The 20528-nt window shown below is 37.9% G+C and overlaps 1 pseudogene; it reads left to right on the top strand.

Moving 5' to 3' along the window:
- The window catches only part of LOC127691932 (vomeronasal type-2 receptor 116-like), a 40800-nt pseudogene extending 22855 nt beyond the window's left edge, over positions 1–17945 (top strand).
- The last annotated feature ends 2583 nt before the right edge of the window (positions 17946–20528 follow it).

Below are 20528 nucleotides of genomic sequence, written 5' to 3'. Positions count from 1 at the left end.
GTTGTAGTTCACACAGTGTTTGTAGTTGTGTATCATTGATATTTATTTTTCTCCTCTGATAGCATTTCTAGCACATGAAGTCTAGTTAATAGCAGTGAAGCTTCTAGTTGGACATCGTTTGATTTCTCCACATTTAATGACATAAGTAATTTTTGTATTCATGAATAGTGCCCTACCCTTATATTATTACTTGGAAACAGTCTGTGATGTTTGCAGTTTTTAAGAGACTTATTTGGTCAATTTCTCAGCAAGATGCAGTGTAATCCTTACACTTGAAGTTTTATTCAGTGGCATAAGATGTCTAGTTGGGGAATTGCCTTCCATATCATATAGTGACTCAATCTAAATTATCATTATATAGGTATATATCTAAGGAGATTCTATATTGATGTGACTTTTCCAAAGGACTTTAATGTTAGTTACTACTCCAAATATTTCTTCCATTATCCAGTTCTCCCATTCTCCTCCTCATTTAATCCATGTATACCATTTCCCATTTGTAGGGTTGTAGGTCCCATGTCTGCTCCACTACAGGGCTTTGTCGCTTGGGGAGGCAGGACATGGGAAGTTGATGGAACTTACCCCATACCAACGCTGGGCAGGTGTTGGACTGTGTGTAAGCCCTGGGACAGTGCTCCGGGGATGGGAATGCAGTCTAAGGTGTGGGACGGCCAGAGCTGGTTGGGGGTCCCAGGGCCTGTGATGAGGCTGGGGCCATCTGCTTCTCAGGCTCTTTGGCATTCAAGCACCACTGGATGCTGAGGAAAAGTTGAGAACAGAGTGGGGGCCCTCAGGCTGTCTCTGGCATGGGGCTGGGGTAAATAGATGTGAGCCCAGGCTTGTCCCATGGGGAGTGTACTCAGCTTGATGTTGGTGGGCTTAAGCTTAGCTTGGTGGTTGTGCCTGGGAGTGCAGAGGGGCCTTCTATAGGAGAAAAGATGGTGGCTCTATGGGCGAAGACCTTTTCCATGCCTCCACTTGGTAGTCCATGGTTTTAAGACCTTTACTGTCATGGCAAAAAGTGGATGTTTGAAACAATACCAACTTCTCAGTGTGCGGCTGAGATTACATACCTTTTTAAAGGAGGAATGTCCGGGAAGGAATGCTTATTGGCTAAGCTCTCCAGGCCTTTAGGTACCTCAGTAAAATGGAGGTTTGTCTTAAGTCTTCATGACCACAAGTCATGTCCTCTACATGTGGAGGGACTTGGGGCATTGCCCTTACATGACTGTTGGCTACAAATCTATAGGGGGCTACAGCTAGTTACAGGGGCTGGCGCCCAGGAACAGATGAAGCTCCTATCATACCTTCAGAGTCTCCCGGACTTTTAGCCTTAGGTGAACCAAGGACCATGCTACCTTTCACCATCCCACATCTATTCATCTATTATTTATCCTATTATATTCTTGTTCCCCTGTCTTGAAAGATTGTAACATGTACCTTCAGTCCCTTATGGACTACTCAGTTATCCAGTTATTAAGATTGATTCACACATTTCTAAAGGTTAACATCCATATACACATATAAGAGAACACACACAATATTTCTTTTAGTCCTGAGTTGCCTCAGTCATGATGATTAAAAAAAAATGAGAAAAAACCTTGAAATGACAAAATATGAGGGTTGGATGTTGAGAGAAAAGGCTCACCCCGTAATGATATGTTTCCTGATTTAGTGAATTTATATTTGTTTTTACTAATGCTTCATCTCTTTAGATCCACACATCCTTGAGAAAAGTGCAGTTTTTTAACCCTTTTGGAGACATAGTGATTGTTAATCAGAAAACAAAAAGAGATGCAGAGTATGAGATCCATATGATTTGGAATTTTCCACAAGGGCTTGGAATGAAGGTGAAAATAGGACGGTTTTATTCATATTTCCTACATGATCAAAAATTGTACTTATATGAGGACATGATACAGTGGGCCTCAGGATATAGCCAGGTGAGTTTGGCGTAACTTAATGTTTTCCATGTAGACACTAATCATTAAAATATTGTGGTACACTGTCTTTTTTCTCACAGTGATTATAAGATCCACTTTTAAATTACTGAATGCTTTGAAAGAGTGACATTTTTTCATTGTTTACTTTCTGTGAAATTGAATGTATGTGATAAGTCATTGTACTAAATTCAATTTGCCCGTTAAATTTGTTTCACACTATTCTGCGGGTTTCATAATATGTGCTAGTAGTTACTATCTGCTAACAATGCATATCTTGATCCACAGATACCCCCTTCTGTATGTAGTGTGAGCTGTGCTCCTGGATTTAAGAAATCCTACTCAGAAGAAAAACCATCCTGCTGCTTTGATTGTTCCCCTTGCCCTGAAAATGAGATTTCAAATGCCACAGGTAATTGCAAACTGTAGGGGAAAAGCCTACAGAATCTTTGTCTCTCCCCCACCCTTCCTCCTCAGCAATACCTTGAAGGTAATTAGAAGGCAAATGAAGAGATAAAATGCCTATGTTTCTTAACATAATATAGTATGTTACATAATTAGTACTATTTTACAAATATATTGTGTGGTATCTTTCATGTGTGTGGAATACATATATTTTGAGATGAATGTGTGTTGTTTCAATTGAATATGCAACTGTGTATGTTCTCAAGTATGGGAGTAGCATTTGGCACTCCCTATATTTCTAATTTATTCCTGTGTTTTCAGAATCCCTGAAAAGAACAGAACTGTTACAAAGAGTAAAATGTGAAAGGGAATTTTTTGCTATTGCATGCTAAGGTTTGTGTAGTCCAACCATAGTGGGTCCCATACTCAGGAGGCAGAGGATATATAGTTACTTAGTTGATGAACCTGGGTGCCTAGCATGTAAAGGGTATTCTAAATGAAATAATACCCTTTATTTCATATGACAAATCTACACAGTTTTAATTCTGATGTCTTCTAAGAATGGGAGCAGCAATCTCAGTAGTTGCAACCAAAAGTATGACCTAGATACAAATGGTGTTCACGGCAGATGAGTTTGACATTTTCTGCCACACCACTGTTGAGAGTACAGATGTGTGCTGTGACTGCTTGCTTTCTATTGGGATATTTGTAGTTGGGACTATTGTCTTCAAGATTTTACTATAAAGTTTTCTTAACTAATCTGCCTCACTGGCCAATCCCTATTCTCTAAACCAAGTATTTTCAGTCATCATACAGGTACTGCATGGACTATTCTCCATTTGAAGAAGTATGCCTTCTTGTGTTATATCTCTTGGGGAATTTTACTCATACTAGCATGCATATCTATGTGTAATATTCTCTTTGACTGATGCATTCAGTTGAGATTGGTTATTGAGTCTTCTATATCTTCATCCCTCACAAGAATCCTTATGTTGAAAGCAGCATTCTCAGAGATACTACATTCAACTAAAGTGACATGGATTTTGTACTCCAAACCATATCTTACCATAGTATCAAAGAATACACTATCAAAGAGCAGGTTGTATTTTCTGTTGCCCACTAGTTCACTGGTGAGTTAGGAAGAGTTTTATATAGAAATGTGTACATAGTATAGTCTTAGTAGGCTGCAACAAATATGTGGAAAATGGTAATCTGGGTAAATATTTTCTTTTTATCTCAAGATCACTGAGGAGTGAGGATTTGAACCTGATATTATGAGTTTATGTGTATGTTGTACTTCATACCTGTAGACATTTCCCCAACATGTTCAGTATAGGGTTAAGAAAGATGTGTGTAGATTAAAATATGATGCAGAAAAGGCGCCTATTCATATGGAAGGTTTAGTGGGCTGAGTACGGTCGTTATTGCCAACAAATATAGTTTATTTATCTATAGAATGGAATGGTACAAATTATAATTCTTCACTTTTAAATTTCACATAAATTTTTAACCCAAGCTAACAAATTAGTTTTGATATTTAGTGGAGTATTGTAAGTTTATAAATTACTTCTATTTGTTAAGTATATGATAAAATGAAATGCTGAGTATACAACATCACAACTAGGATATATATTACACTTTAAATCTGTAGTTCCACATGCTCATATACCTCGAGAAAAATATAGAAGATGACGATGACGACAATGAATAATAATAATAATAAGAAGAAGAAGAACAAGAAGAAGAAGAACAAGAAGAAGAACAAGAACAAGAAGAGACACTTTATAAAGACAAGATTTGACGAATGGAAGGACTCAATGGAGTCAAAGAATTATGATTGCTCAAAGTCATCTAAACACAATAAAAATGCAATCAAGAGCCCTGACAGGAGGCCAAATATGTTGGGCATGGACTTTCCCATTTTCTGATACCTGAGATTCAATTCCCATGGATACCTTTAGTGTTGCAACAGAATACTTCACCTCCCCATTGTCCTGTGGATCCTTCAGACCATGTCTTCCTAGCTTCCCTCTAACCCAGCCTCCACCACAAGCAGTCATTACCCATGCACATACCAGCCAAGCAAGCCAGAAAAAAGGCATCATATTCTTTGAAAAATTTTAGAGGAAACAGAAACCAAGAAAGAAAACAGGCTCCCAACCAACAAATCCAGAAATCAATGCCCAGACCTATGATCACATCAAATCTAGATGCCTAGATGACAGTGTAAATTCATAATAGCCAGGATAATACTTCTCCAGCAGAGCCCAGTTATCTAAACACAGCAAGTCCTGGTTATTTCAATATATCTGAAAAAAAAAAAGACCTTGTAGCCAACGATATGTAAATGGTAGCAGTACTTAAAGGGAGTTGAATAAATTCCTCAAAGAAAGCCAGGAAAGCTCTAACAACCAATGGAAGGAAAATAATAAATCTCTAAATGAAAGGGGGAAAAAAAGGAGTCGAAGGAAACAAAGAGTTCAAGGCCTGAAATTGAAAATGGAAGCAATGATGATGAGAGAAATTGAAGAAATTCTTGGCATAAAAAATTAGGATTTTTTAAAGGAACTATACAGTCTCTATACAAATGGAATAGAATATAGGGATCTAGTAAAAGAATATTTAATACACCGTGGTGTGGGGTTGCAACCCACCTTTGACCTTTTATGTTCCTGGATAAAACACACACATCCACAACATTTATATTTTAATATGCCTTATGCAGCACAATTCCTGGGAAACTTCCTACCTGCCATGCTATTAGAATCTACCTCCTATCAATAAACAAAGTTGTTACTTACTATGTCTCATCTGGGATACCCTTAGCTCCAATTTGGCAGCCTTCTGGGCCACATTCTCTTGGCTCCAGCCAATGCTAGCCATTCTTTCTTCTCTTCTGTTTTTCTTACTCTTCCATGGAAGCTTTCTTTTCTCTTTCTCCTTCCTCTTCATCTCTCATCCAGGAAACCCAAACCTGGCCTCTTTTCCCAGCTATTGGCCGCTGGCATCTTTATTTATCAATCAGAATTAGCCAGGTGTAGGGTCTTTCAGCCTATGTGCAGACTCTTAATCATAGAAGCTAGCAATTATCATAGAAGAAATGGTTACAACTTTCAAATAAAATATTAAATCTACAAAAATTCATGACAACAAATATCCAGGAATCTCAGACACTATGAAGAGACCACCTAAGAATTATAGGTGTAGAGGAAAAAGAAGTATTCCAGCTCAAAGGCCGAGAAAATATTTTAAAAAATAGAAGAAATATATCCTAGCCTTAGTGAGGAGATGTCTATAAATGGACAAGACACATAAAGAACAGCAAATAAATTGGGTCTGAAAAGAATGCCCTCTCACTATTTGATAATCAAACACTGAAAATACAGGACAAAACATTATTAAGGGTTCCAAAGGTAAAAGAATAAATAATATATTAAGTTACACATATCAAAATGTCACCTGATTTAGCCAAAATTCTAAATGCCAAGAAGGTTTGGACAGAAGTGCTGTAGAGTCTTAGACAGTACAGATTACAAGACCAAACAAAGTTTTAAATAATTATAATGGAGAAAGTTGAATATTTCATGCTAATGACAAAACTCAACACAATTTATCTAGAAAATACAGCCCAACAGAAAGTTCTAGAAGGGAAAAGACAAAATGAGGAGGTTAACTGCTTACATGACAACACAATAAATACATAGCCTTACATCATTAAAACCAAGAGAACAGAAGTATACACACACATGCGCAAATGCACACACACATACAAAATGGATAATATTTCAATAGCTACCAGTTACCAACATTAAATCAAGGTCAGATAGAATTAAATAGACCTATGACCTCTAGTAAAATAGAAGTCATAATTAAAATCTCCCATCCAAATTCAGAAGCCAAATGCCAGTCCATTTTAAAGAAAACTTTTACTAAATTTCAAAGAAGACTTAATGCAAATAGTCTTCAAATTATTCCACAAAATATAAACAAAATGAATTGCATTAATTCATTGTGCTTGGCCACAGTTGCCTTGATTACCAATCAATATAAGTCAACCAAGAAATAGAATTACAGGCAAATTTCATGTATGAAAATAGAAGCACAAATACTCAACAAAATACTTTCAAACTGAATCCAAGAACAGTTCAAAAAAGATATTTCACCACGGTCAAGTAGGCTTTTTCTTAGAGTTGCAGGGGTGGGAAAATCAGTAAATCCAATCCACATATAAATAAAATGAAAGGAAAAAATGTATGACTATCTCATTAGATACCAAACCCCTTTGATAAGATGCATCATTCCTTCAGGTGAAATCACTCTAGAAACTTAGAACACAAGGAATACACATAAACGTATAAAGCAATTTAATGCAAGCCTGTAACCAGAATTCAATTAAATGCAGAGAAATTCAAAGTAATTCCATGAAAATAAAGAACAAGACAAGGTTTGCCACACTTTTTATATCTATTCAATGTAGCAATTGAACATTTAGTTAAAGATATAAGATATAGTTAAAGATATAAAAACCATTAGTTAAAGATATAAAGGTGGACATCAGGTGGATCACCTTCAAATTGGAATGGAAGAAGTCAAAGTGTCATTATTGGCAGATGACATGATATTACACTTAACTAACCTCAAAAATTCCACTAGAAAACCATACATCTAATAAACACTTTCACCAAAGTGGCTGAATACAAAGACTGAGTTAAAAAAAAAAAACAAAAAACAAAACAAAACAAACAAACAAAAAAAACTAGGGCCCCCCTTCTATTTGCAAATAGCAAATGGACTGAGAGAGAAATCATGGAAACACCCTTCACAATAGTCTTCATTAGCCAGGCAAGACTTTCAGTGGAGTGAGGGAACGTCAACCCACTCACAAAACCTACAACTCAAAAACATTCCTGCCTACAAAACGTGCAGGGATAAAGATAGACCAGAGATTGAGGAAACAGCCAACCAATGAGTAGTCTAGCTTAAGACCTATCCTATGGGAAAAATCCAACCCCTGTCACTATTAGTGATAATCTGCTTTGCTTGCATATAGGAACCAAACATAACTGCATACTGATAGGCTCAACCCAGAAGCTGATACGTGCCAAATATTTGTCAGATCTCAGGGAGTCTTGAGGAGTGGAAGATAGAATTGAGTGAGCTAGAGGGGTCACGGGCACTGGAAGGCCTATAGAATCCACTAACTTGGGTCTATGGTGGCTTAAAGAGACGGAACCACCAATCACAGAGCATGCAGAGGCTCAAACTAGGCCATTGACACATTTGTAGCACATTTGAAGCTTTCTTTTCATATGGGTTCCCTAAGAGTTAGAGCAGGGCCTGTCTCAGACTCTGTTGCCTCCATTGGATACACTTCCTCAGCCTGGACTGCCTGGTTGGGCTTCAGTGGGAAAGGGTGTGCTTAGTCCTCCTTGGACTGTATGTCTCAGGGCAGGGTGGTCACACGGGGATGTGCCCTGTTTCTGAGGTTAAGGTGAGGGGTTGATGGGTGATAGGTTTTGTAAGGGTGAGACTGAGAGAAGAGGACAGAGGGAGGTTGTGATTGTGATATAAAATGAGTAAATAAATTAATAAAATGTCATTGAAACACACTTCACAAAAGTATAAAATACTTTGAGGTAACATTTATCAAACAAGTGAAATACTTGTGTGATTAAAAACTTCAGGCTTTTCAAGAAAGAAATTAAGGAAATTATAAGAAAATGGAAAACTCTAAGATACAATGACCATCCTACCAAAAGCAAGCTACAAATTCAGTGCAATCCCTCTCAAAATTCTTATCAGTTTATATGAAGACAGTGAAAGGGCAATTCGCACTTTATTAGGAAAAACAAGTAAAACATCTCATAATAACTGAAAACAATCCCAAAGATATAAAGAAAGTCTGGAGTTATCACCAGCACTTATTTGATGCTGTACTAAATAGGTACAGTAATATAAACTGCATGGTATTAGCATAAAGATAAACATGTTGATAGATAAATTCAAATTGAAGACCCAGACATAAATTTACACATGTACAGGCACCTGATAATAAGACAAAAATACACAATAGGAAAATTATATCATCATTCAACCAATGTTGCTCATTCAACTGGATGTCTACATGTAGAATAGTACAAATAGATCCAAATTCATCACCATGCACAAAAGTCAAGTACAAGGCTGTCAGAGACCTCAATATAAAAGCAGGGAAACTGAACTTGATACAAGAGAAAGTGAGTAGCATTAAACAAACAGACACAGTAGACAGCATTTTAAATAGTACACAAATAGCATAAACACTAAGATCAATAATTAATATACGGAATTACAAAAGCCTAAAATATTTTTGCAAGGGAAATTACATCATCAATCAGAAAATGAAGCATCTATGGGATGGAATGGAAAACATTTTTACTAATTCCACACTTGGTAGAAGGCTAATATCTAAAATATATAAAGAACTCCAAAAAATAGATATTGAAAAAGCAAATAACCATCCTGGTGATGGTGGTACATGACTTAATACCAGTTATAGGGAGAAACATTTAGGCAGATATTTGATTGTAAGGCCATTGTGGCCTGCAGAATGAGATTCAGGAGAGCCAGAACTCCTCAAAGAAATTCTGTCTTGCATAAACAAAGTAAAGGGGCTGGAGAGATGATTCAGAAAGTAAGAGCACTAGCTGCTCTTCTAAAAGACCTGGGTTCAATTCCTGGCACCCATATGGCAGCTCAAAGCTGTTTGTAGCTCAGGTTTTATGGGATCTGGCACCTGCAGTCATATATGCAGTCAAAACTCCAGTACACCTAAAATAACAGTAAATAATTGTTACACCAATAAATAAATAAACTGTTGAAAAAGAGATTATAGGTTTTTGTTGTTGCTCTTTTATGTATTTACATTTAAAATCTTTTCCCCTTCCTGGTCTCCTCTCCTTAAACCTCCCATCACTTCCCCCCTCCTATTTGCCTCTATGAGGGTGTTCCTACACCGACCCACCCATTCCTGCCTCCCCACATTAGCATGCACCTATGTTGGGGCATCAAGCCTCCACAGGGCCATGTGCCTCCCCTCCCCTTGATGCCAGTTAAAGTAATCCTCTGCTACATATGTAGCTGGATCCCAGATTCCTACACATAGACTCTTTGGTTTGTGGTTTAGTCCCTGGGAGTTTGGGGGTCAGGGGGCAGAAGGTTCTGGTTAGTTGGTATTGTTGTTTTATTCTGTGGGGTTGCAATCTCCTTTAGCTCCTTCATTCCTTCCCCTAACTCTTCCACTGGGGTCTCTGGACTCTGTCAGATGGTTGCCTGCGAGTATTTACATCTGTATTGTTCAGGTGCTAGCAGAGCCTCTCAGAAGACAGCTATACCAGGCTCCTGTCAGCACACACATTTTGGAGTTAGCAATAGTGTGGGGTTTTGGTGTCTGCTGATGGGATGGATCCCTAAGAGGGGCAGTCCGTGACTGGCCTTTCCTTCAGTCTCTTCTCCATTTTTTTGTCCTTGTACTTCCATTAGACAGGAACAATTCTGGGTTAAAAATTGGTTGATGGATGGGTAGCCCATCCCTCAAGTGGAACTAGGCCATCTTCTGGTGATCATCTCTACAGGTTCTAACTTCCCTTTGTTGGATATTTCAGCTAGTATCATCCCCATTGGTCCTGGGATCCTCTCACTTTCCTGGTGTCTGGGACTTTCTAGTGGTTCTCCTCAGTTCCTGACTGCCCATTGCTGCATATTTCTATTCCTTTTCCTGATGCTCTGGACTTCTCTGATATCTCTTCCCATACCTGATCCAGTCCCCCTTTCCCTTCCCACTTCTCCCTCCAAGGTCTCTCCCTCCATCTAATTCCTGTGCTTATTTTGTTCCCCTTTATGCAGGACTAACTCATTAACACTTGGTCTTTCTTCTTATTAAGCTTCATATGGTCTGTGAATTATATCCTAGACATTGTGAACTTTTGGGCTAATGTCCACTTATCAGTGAGTACATACCCTGTGTATCCTTTTGTTTCTGAGTTACCTCTTTGAGGATGATATTTTATAGGTCCATCATTTGCTTGTAAACATCATGTAATCATTGCTTTTAATAACCGAGTAGTACTCCATTGTATAAATGTACCAGATTTTCTGTATCCCTTCTTCTGTAGAAGGACATCTGCATTGTTTTAAGCTTCTGGCTTTATAAATAATGCTACTATGAACATAGTGGATCATGTATGTGTCATTGTTATATGTTGGAGCATCTTTTGCCCAATAATGGTATAGCTTGGTATTCATGTAGAATTATTTCCTATTTTCCAAGGAACTGCTAGACTGATTTTCTAAGTGCTTGTACAAGCTTGCAATCCCACCAGCAAGATAGAAGTGTTTCTCTTTCTCCACATCCTTGCCAGCTGTCTTAGTTAGAGTTTTACTGCTATGAACAGACACCATGATCAAGGCAACTCTTATAAGGACAGCATTTAATTTCAGGTGACTTACAGGTTCACAGTTTCAGTCCTTTATTGTCAAGGCAAGAGCATGGTAGAATTCAGGCAGATATGGTACAGGCAGAATGAGAGTTCTACATCTTCATCTGAAGTCTGTTAATAGAAGACTAACTTCCATGCAGCTAGGAAGATGGTCTTTTAGCCCATGCCCACAGTGACACACCTACTCCAAGAAGGGCACACCTCTAAATAGTGCTATTCCCTTGGTCAAGCATTTCAAACCATGATAGCAGCATCTGCTGTTGCCTGAGTGTTTTATCTTAGCCATTCTAATTCATATGTAGAGTCATATCAGGGTCATTATGTATTACATTTCTCTCATGGCTAAGGATATTAAACATTTGATTAGTTGCTTCTGACCTGTAGGACTGTGAAAGGCTGCCTGGTTCCTGGTTGAGCTAAGGGTTTTTAGAGGGTAAACCAGGAAAGGGGATAACATTTGAAATGTAAATAAAGAAAATATCTAATAAAAAAAAGAAAAAGAAAAGAAAAGAAACCCCAGTGACCCTGAAAGGGACATCAGGCATTTTGCCTGGTTCCAGGACACTAGTTTCCTGACACAAGGCCCCAGCCCTCCATAGATTTGTGGCCATCTTTCACATAAGGGCAATTTCCCAAACCTCTCCAAAGGTAGAGGACATGACCACAGCTCTAGCAGTCTCAAGACAAATATCCATTTCAATGAGTTACCTAAAGGCCTGGAGGACTTAGCCAATTAGCTCTGCATCTCAGACACTCCTCCCTGCAAAAGATATTTAACCTCAGCTTCACCTTGTGAAGTGCAGTATAATTTTCCTCATCTACTTTCTGCCATGACAATAAATGCCTTAAAAACATGAACTGTGCTGGGCAGTGGTGGCGCACACCTTTAATGCTAGCACCTGGGAGGCAGAGGCAGGCAGGTTTCTGAGTTTGAGGCCAGCCTGGTCTACAGAGTAAGTTCCAGGACAGCCAGGGCTACACAGAGAAATCCTGTCTTGAAAAACCAAAAAAAAAAAAAATAATAATAATAATAATAAAATAAAAATAAAAAACCAAAGCAAACAAACAAAAAAAACAAAACACAAAACAAAAAAATAAACCAACCCACAAATCATGGACTGTCTCTTTTCATCTGGATCCTCCATGGGGAGCAATAGTGAAGGCCTTTGTGTAAAGAGCCAGCCATTTAGTCTCCCAATGAAGGCCTCTTTGTGCCCCAAGACGTGACCAGCAAGCCAAGGACTATCCCTGAGGGATCCAGCAAGAGCTCTCCCTGCTTTCCCCTTTGGCCCAAGGCTGGATCCAGCCCCAGGATCTTCACTCCATTCTCAGATCTTCCACAGTTCCCAGTGGTGCCTGGTTGCCCAGGAGTCTGAGAACCAGACAGCCCCAGCCTCCCAGCAAGCCAGGGACCACCAAGCCAGCTCCTGCTGGCCCTAGAACGTCAGACTGCACTTCTCCACACCAGAGCAGTGTTCCTTAGCTTCCCAACACTTACCTGCCCAGCATCAGCATGGGATAAGTGCCACACCCCATGGCAGAGCAGATGCAGTGCCCCATTTAACCCTACAATGAGCCATTCAATTGAGCATTCTTTGTTTAGCTCTGTACCCCATTTTTAATAAGGTTATTTGGTTCCCTGGAGTCTAACTTATTGAATTTCTTGCATATTTTGGATATTAGCCCTCTGACAGATATAGGGTTGGTAAAAAACTTTTCCCAGTCTTTAGGTTGTCCTTTTGTCCTATTGACAGTGTTCTTCGCCTTACAGAAGCATTTCTATTTTATGAGGTCCCATTGGTCAATTGTTCATCTTAGACCCTGAGCCATTAGTGTTCTGTTCAGAAAAGTTTCCCATGTGCCCATGTGTTTGAGGCTCTTTGCCATTTTTTCTTTTCTTAGATTGCGGGCATCTGATTTTATATGGAGATCCTTGATTCACATGTATTTGATCTTTGTAGAAGGAGATGAGAATGTGTCAATTCACATTCTACACTTGGACCCACCAGTTGAAGCAGCACCATTTGTTGAAAATACTGTGTTTTTTTCCCAATGAATGGTTTAGGTTTCTTTGTCAAAGACCAAGTGAACAAAGGTATGTGGGTTTATTTCATGGTCTTCACCTCTATCCTGACAGTGCCCGCGCTGCCGCGGTACCGAGTATCGGGCCTGGGGGATTAACAAAAAACACAGACACGGGTCATTCTACAAGGAGAATACCAAAGCTTTACTGAGAGATCAGCAATATATATACTAGAGGCCAGGGAAGGGAACAGGAAAAATCAATTATAGTCTTAGGTCAGGCACCTGGGAAGTCCGTACCACACCAGGCAGGAAGGCGGGAATCAAGCTAAGCCACGGGATGTTTTGCTCTCAAGAAACCTGTGCAAACAGCTCAGCTGGGGGTGTTGAGCCAAGCTCTCTGGTTCCTAACACTATCCCACTGATCTACATGTGTGTCCTATACCAATACCATGTGATTTTTTCACTACTTTGTATTACAGATTGAGGTCAGGGATGGTGATTCCCTCAGAAATTCTTTCATTGTTGAGAATGAGTTTTGCTATCTTGAATTTTTTGCTTTATCAGATGAATTTGAGAATTGCACTTTCCTATCTCTGTGAAGAATTGAGTTGGAATTTTGATAGGGATTGTATTGAATCTTTAAATTGCTTTTGGTAAGATGGCCATTTTCACTATGTTAATCCTGCCAATCCATGATCATGGGAGATCTTTCCATCTTTTGAGGTCTTCTTTGAAATCTTTCTTCAGAGACATGAAGTTCTTGTCATACAGATCTCTCACTTGTTTGGTTAGAGTCACACCAAGATATTTTATATTATTTGTGAATATTGTGAAGGGTGTTGTTTCCCTAACTTCTTGCTTAGCCTGTTTATACTTTGAGTATATTAAGTCTACTGATTGAGTTAATTTTATGTCATATTGCTGAAGTTGTTTATCAGCTGTAGGAATTCTCTGGTGAGTCTTTTAGGATCGCTTATATATAAGCAATCTCATTGGCCACAAATATTGATATCTTTACTTCCTTTCCAATTTGTATCCCTTTCACTTCCTTCTGTTTTATAATTGTTCTGGCTAAAACTTTGAGTGCTATAGTGAACAAATAGGTAGCGTTCATGTACCTTTATCTTGTTCATGACTTTAGTGGGATTGCTTCACGATTCTCTCCAGTTAATTTGATTTTGGCTATTTGTTGTATATTGCCTTTATTATGTTTATGTATATGACTTCAATTCCTGATCTTTCTAAGACATTTAATATGAAGGGGTGTTCCATTTTGTCAAATGCCTTTTCAGGATATAATGAAATAATTTTTCTTTGAGTTTGCTTTTATACTGGATTACATTGATAGATTTCAGAATACTGAACCATCCATACATCCATGGGATGAAGCCTACTTGATCATAATGAATGATTGTTTTGATGCATTCTTGAATTCTGTTTGTGAGAGTTTTATTGAGAATTTTTGTATCAACAGTCATAAGGATAATTCATCTGAAGTTTTGTTTCATTTGTGGGTCTTCATGTGGTCTAGTTATCAGCATAACTGTGACTTGATAGAATGAATTAAGTAGTGTTCCTTTTGTTTCTATTTTATGGAATAGTTTGAGAAGTGTTTGTATTAGGTTTTCTATGACTATGTGATAAAATTTTGCATTTTAACATCCTGGCACTGGGCTCTTTTTTGGGGGGAGGGGAGACTGTTAATGACTGCTTCTATTTTTTTTTTTTAGGTGTTATGGAACTGTTTAGATAATTTATGTGATACTGGTTTAACTTTTGTGCCTGGTATCTAAAACTGACCATCCATTTCATTTAGATTTTCCAGTTTCATTGAGTATAGGCTTTTGTAGTAGGATCTGATGATTTTTTATTTCCTCAGTTTCTGTTGTTACATCTCCCTTTCCATTTCTGATTTTGTTAATTTGGATACTGTCTCTGTGCCCTCCAGTTAGGTCTGCTACAGTTTTATTTATCTTGTTTGTGTTCTCAAAGAACCAGTTCCTAGTCTTGTTGATTCTTTGTAAAGTTCTCTTTGTTTCTCCCTGGTTGATTTCAACCCCAAGTTTGATTATATCATCATTTCTACTACTCTTTGGTGTCTTTTTGTTCAAGACACCAAAGAGTAGTAGAAATAAATAAGGTTGGAAAATAAAGTACAGATATAAACAGTGAATTCTAGTTTGAGGAATTTCTAATGGCTGAAAAACATGTAAGGATATCCTAAATATTCATTGCCATCAAGTAAATGTAATTGAAAACTATTTTGAACTTTCATTTTACATCTGTTGGAATGGCTAAGGTCAGCCTCTTTTTGTTCAAGAGCTTTCATATGTGCTAGTGTAGGAGGATACCTCCAATTCCTTTATGAAGGCATTCAGAACTATTAGTTTCCCTCTTAGCACTGTTTTCATTGTGTCCCATAAGTTTGGGTATGCTGTGTCTTCATTTTTCTAAATTTATAAAAAAAATCTTTAATTTCTTCCTTTATTTGGTGTTTTGATCATCATGTGATGGTAGGAATTTCTTTACTGGTCCAATCTGTTTCATGTTCTGTAGCATTCATGTATGTTTAGGGACACCTCTTCAGGTTAGGGAAGTTTTCTTTCATAATTATGTTGAAGAGTTTTACTGGCCCTTTGAGTTGGGAATCTTCTCTCTCTTCTATACCTCTTATTCTTAGGTTTGGTCTTTTCATTGGGTCCTGGATTTCTTGGATGTTGGGATTGGGAGCTTTTTTCATTTTGCATTGTCTTTGACTGATGTGTCAGTGTCTTCTATGATACCTTCTTCTCCTCAGATTTTCTCATTTTCCCTTGTACTCCATTACTTATTCTTGCATCTGTGACTCCTGCTCTCTTTCCTAGGTTTTCCATCGCCATGGTTCTCTCCCTTTTGTAGTTTCTTTATTATTTCTATTTCCATTTTTAGATTCTGGATTGTTTTGTTCAATTACTTCACCTTTTGATTGTGTTTTCCTGTATTTCTTTAAAGGGTATGTTCTTCCTAATCAAGGGCTTCTACCTGTCTACCTGTGTTCTCCTGTATTTCTTTAAGAGAGTTATTTTTGTCCTCCTTAAAATACTCCCTCTTCTTCATGTGATGGGATTTTAGATCAGACTCTTGCTTCTCAGGTATATTGTAGTATCCATGGCTTGCGGTGGTGGGAAAGCTGCATTCTTATATTGCTACATAGCATTGGTTTCTCATGCTTATTTTCTTGTGCTTTACTCTTGCCATCTAGTTATCTCTGGTATTAACTGTCTCGGAATGGACTCTGTCCCTCCTATGGGCCTGGTTATGTTGGGCCTCCTTTGGTCAGGCTGTCTCTGGGTACAGAAAGTAGTCTGGAGAGCCTGATCTGACACCCTGAGTGGTTCCCAGTTAGGCCAAGTATTGGGGTTGGGATTGGGGACTTAACTGTGAGCCTGGGGCTGCCAAAACTTCTTGGGAGTCAAGCTGGTTCTGGGTGTGAATTGGGGTGGAAAGGTGGCACCCAGGTGCAGGTGCCAACTTTTAGGAAGGCGTGTCTCTGGCAGGGCAGGAGGTCCTGAATCCTCTGTTCTCTGGGGGTTCCAGTTATGTCAGATATTGTGGCAGGGTTGAGGGACTCACCTCTGAGCCTGGGGATGTCAGAAATCCTGAGGGTCAAGCTGTCTCTGGGTATGGGGTAGGAATGTGAACTGGAAGACAAGACTACAGTTCTTAAATAAATAAATAAATAAATAAATGAAAAATAATGTTGAAAAATAGCCTAAGTGTCTTAAACATATAGATAAATAAAGTTGGAAAGTAAAGTACTGATATAAACAGTGAATTCTAGTTTGAGGAATTTCTAATGGCTGAAAAACACAGAAATCCTAAATATTCTTTGTCATCAAAGAATGTAATTGAAAACTATTTTGAACTTTCATTTTACATCTGTTGGAATAGCTAAGCTCAGTAATGAATGTAACAGCTCATGTTGGAGAGGATGTAGAACAAGAACACGCTTCCATTACTGGTGAGTATTTAATGGCTCTCCCGTCAACATACACATAATGGGAAATGGTTTCGGTACATGGTGTCCATCAATCCAACAGATTACCTGTGCAGCAGCAAAAAAGCAACTTTTGGTCACATCTGAAAATTTGATTTAAGGATTCCATGAATAACAGAATAAAAGAAGTAACACTGAAAAATTTGTTCCACCTCAGATCTATCACAATGTGTGAAGTGTCCAGATGGTCAATATGCCAACACAGAGAGAAATCACTGCGTCCCAAAGGTCGTGACATTCCTGGCTTATGCAGACCCATTAGGGATGGTATTGGCTTGCGTGGCCTTATGTTTGTCTGCATTGTCAGTTCTTGTTCTATGGATCTTTGTGAAAAACCAATACACTCCCATTGTGAAAGCTAATAACTGCACTCTCAGCTACATCCTGCTCATTTCCCTCACACTTTGTTTCCTCTGCTCATTGCTCTTCATTGGACATCCTAGCACAGCCAGATGTCTCCTACAGCAGATCACTTTTGGGATTCTGTTCACAGTGGCTGTGTCTACAATCTTGGCCAAAACAATTACTGTACTTCTGGCCTTCAGCATTACTGTTCCAAGAAGAAGAGTTAAATGGCTGCTGTCATTTAGGACACCCAAGGTTATCATTCCAATCTGTTCCTTTTTTCAACTAATGATCTGTGGATTCTGGCTGGGACTATATCCTCCCTTTGTAGAGAAAGATGCTTACTCTGAACATGGCCACATCATCATTATGTGCAACAAAGGCTCAATCATAGCATTCTACTGTGTGCTGGGATACCTGGGCTGTCTGGCTCTGGCAAGCTTCATTGTGGCTTTCTTGGGAAGAAATCTGCCTGACACTTTCAATGAAGCCAAGTTCCTGACATTCAGCATGCTTGTGTTTTGCAGTGTTTGGGTCACCTTCCTCCCTGTCTACCACAGCACCAAAGGGAAGGTCATGGTGGCTGTGGAGGTCTTCTCCATCTTGGCCTCGAGTACAGGGCTTCTGGGTTGCATCTTTATCCCCAAGTGCTATATTATTGTGTTAAGGCCAGATAGAAATGTTATACAAAAGAAAAAGAGTAAAAATCATGACTGACATCTTAGAGTTTCAATCACATGTATAATACTACCACAAAGCCTGATGACAACAGTTCACTACTCTAATCTACAAATAGTACATTTCAATATGCTATTTATTTCTATATACAATTAAATTTAAAGTTAATGTAAAATTTTATATACACAATCTATCAATTAATTTATATTTGGGATTTGTTTCTGGGTAGACCATAAGTTGCATTTTTAAAATAAATGTTAAGGATGTGATCAAAATCAATCTTGAGTCTCTTTGGGAGAAATAGTGGAAAGATGAATATTGATTATTGTTGAATGCTGAATGAAAATTAAAGATGCATACATTCTGAAAATATTTTCTACAGCATACTGTTTAAAAAAGCATTTATACCTGGTTAATAATGAAATTCTCCTGTAGAACTGGAATGACTGCAGACTCATGAGTCATTTGTGTAATTTTGTTAAACAAGTGGCACTTGGAAATTTGAAGCAAAAGTATTGAACATTGCAAGATCACCTATAAAAGACTCAAACATTAGATGTTTAATAACATACCTAGACGTTTTTGTAGTTTCAGAAATAAATTGAGTGTATTACAGAATGTATAACAAAATACTCACATTTTATATATATATATATATATATATATATATATATATATATATATATATGTATATATAATCACTCTAGAAATCAGTCTGGTGGTTCCTCAGAAAACTGGGCATGATACTAACAGAGGACCCAGCTATACCACTCCTGGGCATATACCCACAGGATTCCCCATCATGTAATAAGGGCACATGCTCCACTATGTCCATAGCAGTTATTTATAATAACCAGAAGCTGTAAAGAACCCTAATGTCCCTCAATGGAAGACTGGATACAGAAAATGTGGTATATTTACACTATGGAATACTACTCAGCTATTAAAAACAATGAATTCATGAAATTCTAAGGCCAGTGGGTGGAACTGGAGAATGTCATACTGAGTGAGATGACCCAATCACAAAAGAACACACCTGGTATGCACTCACTGTTAAGTGGTTATTATCCCAGAAGCTCAGAATACCCAGGAAACAATTCACATATCAAATGATGCCCAAGAAGAAGGTAGGAGAGGCCCCTGGTCCTGGAAAGTCTCAAAGCAGCAGTGTAGGGGAAGGGAAGGGACAGGGAAGCAGGAAGGGGTTGATTGGGGAACAGGAGGAGGGAAGAGGGTTTATGGGACTTTTGGGGAGGGGGTATCCAGGAAAGGGGAAATCATTTGGAATGTAAATGAAGAATATATCTAATAAAAAAGGGAAAAAAGAAACCGTTATAAATGTTATAAATTGGGAATGGGCAATTTATTGTAGGTGCAAGAACAGAAAATAAAATATTGAGTAGTTCATATGTACAATACTTTAAAACTAATGAGAAAGAAGCCAGATGATTTTCCTCTTGGTAAAACCATGCTAATTTATGACAAGAATTATGGTTTTAAACTTTAAATGAATTTATGGAGATAGTAACAGATAATGAATGTTTAATTAGGTACTAGTTTTAATAGTAGCACATTTAAATATTTCTGTTGTAACTCTCATTTTATAGCTTAAATTATTATCTTAAACTTGCTTCGAATTTATGGAATGTAAAGATGTTTGGAAGACTACATGATCAATTCTGTGGAGAAAATATAAGAACTAATAACAGTAGGCAAAAGCTTTTACTGACATGATGGCTCTTTCTTACTTAGAACCTTTTTCTTACATTCAGTTTCTTTTTTTTTTTACTGTTAGCAATAAAAAGTAGTAGCATTTTCTTTCTCAGAGCATAAAAGTTGGAGATGCTTCATTCAGAATGAGGGCATATTTTTCTGCTTGTGGGGTCTTCTGCTCAATCCACCAAATGGATATATGAATATGTAAGTGTACGCATGTGTATGAATCTATGTATGAATACTTGTGGTATGAGTTGATGAGATACGTAGTCATGACTGACCAGCATCCAGCGTGTTTGCGTGTGTGTGTGTCTCTCTGTGTTTGAATGTTTGTGTTTATGTGCATATTGCCTGTGCAAAATATAATAATTCTTTTCCTTTTTTTTAAATCTCTGTTTCATGAAGGTTTAACTTGTTCAAGCCTCTTCTCTGGCTAGCTAGAAGTCCTGGACACAAAAAAGAAGAGAGTTCTAACAATTAACTTTTCTTATTTTCTAATCCTCTGATATGAACAAAGTTTGTTACTGGAAAGTCAATGGCTTTGGGCCTTAGACTAGCAAAGAGTTACAGACAGAAAAATTGCTAAAGATAAATAAACTTTGGCCTTGCTACTGATGCCATACCCCTCTCTGTCTTTCTCAAAGTACTGGGACTGTGGCATGGCCCCTGGCATTTTACGGAATATAGGTCATTACAATTTTGCTCATTGATTATATTACTTCTTAGTTGCTAGTTAAATGTTATAACAATCATAATTTAAGATTCATATATATTTAAGTATATAATATGACTACTTGTATGTGTCATATGTTAAATTGAGATACATACACATAAATCTCACAATAACATTTTCCTGTTATTAATCATGAATTCTATGATTATATGTCATTATTTTCTAAAGATTTG

The sequence above is a fragment of the Apodemus sylvaticus genome, chromosome 9, assembly GCF_947179515.1.
Source record: "Apodemus sylvaticus chromosome 9, mApoSyl1.1, whole genome shotgun sequence".
NCBI lineage: Eukaryota > Metazoa > Chordata > Mammalia > Rodentia > Muridae > Apodemus > Apodemus sylvaticus.
This window is presented reverse-complemented; position numbering and strand designations above follow the sequence as displayed.